This window comes from Balaenoptera physalus (genome assembly GCF_965194825.1).
Source record: "Balaenoptera physalus genome assembly, chromosome: 18".
Taxonomy (NCBI): domain Eukaryota; kingdom Metazoa; phylum Chordata; class Mammalia; order Artiodactyla; family Balaenopteridae; genus Balaenoptera; species Balaenoptera physalus.
In genome coordinates this window covers 16,636,266-16,642,629 of record NC_138899.1, presented here as the reverse complement: position 1 = coordinate 16,642,629, position 6,364 = coordinate 16,636,266, and the positions used below count along the sequence as shown (strand labels likewise).

The 6,364-nt window shown below is 43.9% G+C and overlaps 1 protein-coding gene and 1 long non-coding RNA gene across 2 annotated transcripts in view; one reads left to right on the top strand and one right to left on the bottom strand.

The window, feature by feature from the left end:
- The window catches only part of GPC6 (glypican 6), a 1,071,594-nt gene that overhangs the window by 12,242 nt on the left and 1,052,988 nt on the right, over positions 1-6,364 (top strand). The gene's annotated exons all lie outside the window — the stretch shown is intronic.
- LOC309647418 overlaps positions 1-6,364 on the bottom strand; it is a 774,616-nt gene that overhangs the window by 434,314 nt on the left and 333,938 nt on the right. The window lies entirely within an intron of this gene.

Genomic DNA, 6,364 nt, shown 5'->3' with positions numbered 1-6,364 from the left:
GGGCCGGCTGCAGCCCTCGGCGGCCGCGCGTCCCCCGCGCCTCCGGAAGCCCTCCGCCTTCCCCCTGTTGCTGTTCACTTTTCTGTCGGGGCTCTCCCGGCCGCGGCGCTTCTGTGCGGGGCGGCGGATGCTCCCGCCGCTTCGCCCGCGGGGGAAGGTGTGCGTCTCGGCTGCCTCATTGTGTGCACACGCGGGAGCGCCCTCCTTCCCTCCCGCCTCCCTCCCTCCCGCGCCCTCGCGCCCCCTTCGCCGTTGGCCTCGGCCGCGCGGGCCGGAGAGCCCGGCACCCTCCGGGTCGGCCGCGGCGCGGGGGCAGATAGCCGAGCGGGGCGCCCACCCCGCGCCGCTCGCTCAGGCAAACTTGGAAGAACTGCGGCCGCAGTTTGCCCAGCGCCACAGTCTGAGTGGCGCCTTCTCCGCTCCCGCCCTCGCGCCGGCGGGGGCGGTGGAGAGACGCGGAGGGCTCCCTTCGCCCCTCGCTCCCCTCTCCTGACCTTCGGGGAGGCAGAGCGCCCGGCGCCCGGGCCGGGGGCGGGAGAGGCTTGGGGCGGGGGGGAACCCCACCGGGGGACTCGGCCTCCGACGTCGGCGGTCCCGGGCTGCTCAGGGGAGTTCGTGGGCTGCCCGTTTCAGATTTGGGGCGGGCTTTCCCGTTACGGTTCCTCAGTGCTTCCCCGATTGCGGTTGGTCACTCGCGGTTCGGGGACACCCCGGCCACCCGGCGCCGCGCCCCGTCCTGAGCGCGGCCTCGGCCGCCCGCTCTGGGAAGCGGAATCAACTTAAGCGGGTGGCTCGCTGGTGGATTCGTCCCGGGCTCCTGGGACCCCGCGTCCCCCGCGTGCCCGGCCACCAGCATTCCTCCACCGAGAGCCCCTCCGACAACTTGCGCGGCAGCCTGGGCGCGTGTTTTCCGGCTCTTAGCTCCAACCGAACCCGAGCTTGTCGGGGGCTCGGTGAATGAAACGTGTTGGGGAGAGGTAATCCTGTGGCTGCGAGGGAGGCCAGGAGATGCTCGGGGCGCGGGCTGCTCAGACCCCGCAGCTGGAGTCCTCAGGGTCCTCGGAGGGTCGAGTCAAAACGCTGGATTTCCACCAGCCTCTCTGCGTTTTGCCAAAGAATTGGTCGCTGGAGGAAAAGCATTTTTGCAGAGATCTTAAAACATCACGGTTTCGATACGTAGTGGGATTGCTGTTTTATTGCGGTTGATCCACAAACTCTACAAGTGGGAATTTTTACTCACACTGGAATGAGCCCATTTCTAGAAATACAGGCATTGAAATAAACAGCTTACACATCACGCTAACAGCGCGGAGCATTATATACAGGGAGCCTTTTAAAATTCTGAGCCAGACATAGGCAGCCTCTGGTGAGTCGGAGGCGGAACCTGTGGTGAATTATAAGACCACTTTTCTCTCCCTGTCACTTCTTCTCCCTTTTCCAGAGCTCCTTAATTTGTTAATCAGTGAATAGAAAGCGACTGCCCCCGCAGCTCCTTAAGTTTCTTAACTCTCCTTCCCCTTTGTCTACTGTTATTTCATTCTTTTTAATTAATTGATAAGGATCAGCTTTGCTTTTTTTCCCCTCCCCCCCAATCTCAGGGAATTCAACTTTTTAAAGGTTTAGAGTATGGATCACTTCTTGTAGGAACTTTTTCTCTTATCTGGGCTTTTTCAAACTTTTAAACACACATATTTCCCAACATGATTTCAGATAAGATATCTCAAAGAAGAAAATAGTTAAGTATTTTTAAATTGCTTCAGTATTCTTTAGTGGATAATGGGACTTTCAGGAGACTACAGTTCATCCTTATCGCGACGCAAATCTCCTTCATATCAGAGGGAAGGTTTTCGGTGTGTATGATTTCTGTAGGCCCCATTGACTTTCCTGAAACATTGCCAGTGGTTGAAATAAATCCTTCAGTAGAGTTTTAACTACAGAGGGTTTTTTTCCCCCTTTTTTCTCCACCCCTTGACAATTACACTGCTTGCTAATTAGCTACGAATTTCTAAAATGTGTGCACTTTTGTTAAAATCACTTTCTAGGACTAAGGGCACTGTTGAGTTTGCCTAAATCCTCCTGTCCTTTGTGCCAGTGGAAATACTCAAGCTATAGGTCACTGGGGGGTCAGAGGCACATCTGATAGGAAAAGAAATGAGTTGAAAGATAACTGTATATTAAGGATCAACATTTTTTCAAGGTAAACTTTACTCGGTGCTACCTATTGCTGTTGGAATGATCACTTAGGTGTCCTGTTCTTAAATGAACACACTCTTCCTCTCTTCCCTCGTTCCTGATACCATTTACTTTTAATTATCTAGTATATGGTTATCCTTCCCTTCAACTCCTTTCCATCCTTTGCCTTGTTTGGACTTTTACTGGTTTGCTTGAGAAACGGCATGTGCTGTTAGTCGGCCAGGGAACATGAGTTTAAAGGAACTGCTGTTCAGATTTCAGGTTCTTAAGAGCTGTTTCTAGTTGAAAGATATTTACAGGTAGCTTGCCTGGTAAAATAACTGAGAAGTAATAAGGACATGATGTTTCATCATGACATTATTAAAGTTTTACTCAGAACTCACAATTGTGAAATAGTGTGCCCTTTTCCATTCTAGGATAAAAGGGAGTTCTTCAAACTCAACAGATGAGGAACTGATGGGTAATATATAAAGTTCGACTCTCAGAGAGTGCTTGGGAAAGGAGGCCTTCAGGGGGCAGCTTGTACCATTAATCTTCACTCAGCCCTGATTTTAAACCATCCCAGGCAGATCAGATAGACTATCTGCCCTTGTTTCAAAGACCTCCAAAGGAATAGACTCTTGAGCCCCTCTCAGCAATCCATTCTATACTTAGTAATTTTTGTGGTATCAAAATGTTTCCAGATACCTAGCCAAAAGCCTTCAAAGTGTGCTTGCTTATTTTCTCTTGTTCTATCTTCTGGGAAGATATTGAGCCATGTAGCATCAAGTTCTTTGTTAGGACTGTTATTCTGATCAAAGGTCAGTGTGAGACATGCCAGTGTTTCTTCCAGCATCAGAAATATTATCTCACTTTCCAATCCAACTCATCCTGATGGCGCTCAACTTCTAAAGGAACTCACAACTGAAAAGAGCATCTGCTTAAAAGTCTGGGCAATTCAGGGAATGTTGTTTTATGCTTACGGTGCCTCTATTTTATGCTTTGAGCCTTCTTGGAGTCATTAATTATAATATGCATGTGTTGCTGACTAGTGGTAATTTATTGGCTTACAGGTTAATGTTTTTCATTTATCTACCGCAACTTTACTTAACAATCCCTTATATAGAAATTACTATGTGCCCGGCACCTATCTGAAAAACATTACCTACTTTCAAAACATTAAACATTGCCTTACTGACTTTTTCTAGTAACTTAGATGCTGTCATTATCCCCATTTTAAAGATGAAAAGACTGAGCAACACAGAGACAAATAATTAACTTGCCCAAGGATGACTCAGATAGCAAGTGATGAGGCTAGAATTCAAACGCAGGCACTCTGACCCCGGGCACTGGAGTCCATCCACTTCACCTTGCCCACTGCCATTCTGTATTTGTCGAATGAATGCATGTAGAATCAATTCTTTCCTCATCTAATACATCTATAACCTGGTATTATCAATCACCATATGCGTTCATTCACAGTTCAAGCTATTTTTCTGTTTACTTGCAACATCTACAATTTTTCAAAATCACTTTGAATTTGGATTTTATGTTCTCTGGAATTGGCTACGCTACCACCACTAAATTGTCTGTGTACTCTTGCATTTTTCCGATCATTGTATAGATGTGGTTATATGAAAAATAGAAAGTAAAAACATGTGTCGGGTTTTTTTCAATACACTGGGCCTACTTTCTGAATATTGGGTTAGTCCAAAAAAACTTACTCCAGGAAATTATCATGGGGGTAGAGGGAGGAGGGAAGTTTATCTCCACAGATTAGGAAGAAAATATAATTAACTCTGCTCTCAATAATTTAGTTTGCCACCTTTTTTCTATCTCAGGTATTTTGAGAGTCGGGCTATAGCTGGATATTAAGAAAGCACTAAATTCTCTCCCATCTCTTTAATATCAATTTATCTCAAAAATCTAAAAATCTGTCTCAAAGTCTAAAATTAAAAAAAATATTCTCTTATATTCCACTGATATACTAGTGACATTTTTAGTCTTTCTTTATTGTTTTCAAATTTCAAAATATGTAATGCTTCATTTTATCTGGCCTTCGTCCAGCAGTCCTTTCCTTTTTTTGGTGGGCTTCCGGGGGAAAAGCCCTCCCCCGCTCTGCTCCCCAGCAAACCAACTTATTTGATACATTTGCTGTTAACCCAACTCTTTTTTCAATTTTACATGTAGATATCACATTAACATAAATGAAAAAACAGTGTTTGGTTAAGTCTTACTCTTTTGGAGACATTAAATCTCCTAGTTTGGGATAAATAATTTAATTTCCATTTAGCTGCCTGCTTCACAGAGTTCTGATTTCTTTGCCCTCTGTTTAGTTAGGCGATGTCTTTAAAATCCTTTCGAAGAACACTGTGAGGTAGAAATGAGTTAGCGGAACTTCAAATTTTTTTTATGATTTGTCAAGTCACTAGATTACTAAAAGATTCACATTAATTCCAGGTATCAAAGCAATCTAAAATCTGGACTATTAGGAGTACCACTTGTTAGACTCTTGATTTGGGAATTAATTTTAGAATGATCCTTGCAAACAGAGTTATCTTAGCTGATTTAATTAGAAGATGATATGTCATCGTTGAGAATAAGAGTTCATCTGAGTTGACTGATATACTTCTTTACATAAAACTTATATCTTTTAACTGTGCCACATTGTAATAGCTTGTGAGCAGAAATGTAGGCCACTATCAAAAGTGATTTAAAATATACAGCGTTATGTTCTTTAAAATACTGTAGTATAAACATTGCATTATAATTTATGTGAGAGGGTGACTAGTGTTCTTTTACAATTATGGGTGAGTATTATGAACAGTTAACAAAGTATAAAATTGAGTCCTTTTAAACCAAAGTGACCTACCATTCAGTCGCTAGATTTTTATAGAAATACGAGTTTAGGTTAAAAACTGCAGTAAAGGAATTATTGATAAAATAATTCATTAGCTTAGTCTTAATTCATATTCAAACCCACAAAAGTAACATCATAAGACGTTTTTTCCTCCTCAATTCACATCTCTCAAAAGACTTCTAGCAAGGCCAGCAAGGTGACTTAGAGTTGTCTTGCCAGTATAAACGGAATAATTAATATTTCAAACTTGGTGCTTATATCCTTTTGCAGACCAAATTCTGCTTTCTTAAATTCTTTAGCTGGCACACAACGAGACTTTAAGTAGTTTCATAGATTTCTCCTGTATTACTCAGTTTTTAGTGATTTACCTGAGAGTGTTTGAAAGTGTAGTTGACTCCCTGGATGGTATGTTTGTAAATAAAGGGTTTCATAGTGCTAACTCTTGGGTAAAGGTTTAAAAATTCTAATAATCCTGGATGGAAATATTGAAGAGTTTTTAATAACCCTGGATGAAAAATATTTTTAAACAAATGCACCAGTTAGTAACAAAGAGAAATAGAAATTTGATTCCACATTTACACATTATTCAGGTTATTATTTTTATAACCTATTCTCCATTTCTTTTAGGCATTTTTTTTTTTCATTTTTCCAATAACTAGCTCTTATTTACCTACTATGTGTAAGTCACCATGCCAGGGACTGGCTATAGGGCCCCAGGGCATTTTAATCCCAGCAGGGAAGCAGAAATTAAGGGCACCTTTAACAGTGAATGGCTGAGATGAAAGCACAGCACTAGGGTACCTGGCACTGGGAAAGCATTCAGGAGGATCATGTGGGGACTTCCCTGGCGGTCCAGTGGTTAAGACTCCGTGCTTCCCCTGCAGGGGGTGTGGGTTCAGGTCCCTGGTGGGGGAACTGAGATCCCCCATGCCTGGAGGTGCGGCCACAGTAAATAAATAAATAAATAAATAAAAAGAAAAAAATTTAAAAAACGGAAAAAATATAGGATCCTGTGTTCTGATCACAGGGTTATGGAAATGCCTCCTTGAAGCAGAGCGATGGGCTCTGAAGCGTGAGTACAGAGTCAGGAAGGGGTGAGGGGGAGCAGAGGACACACACATTGCCTTTATGGAAAGAAGGCCCTGAAAGCATGAGAGGAGTTCCAGTTTACATGATCGCTGAGAGCCATTCTTTTACATGGGAAGAAGTCCCAACATAGAGCAGTTCTAGGAGTGAGAAAGTAGAAAGTTAACAGCATCATCCGGTCCCAGGTTCTCCCCATCTTTTGGCTCTTCCATCCTCATTCCAACCATCATCCAGGTCAGGGCCATG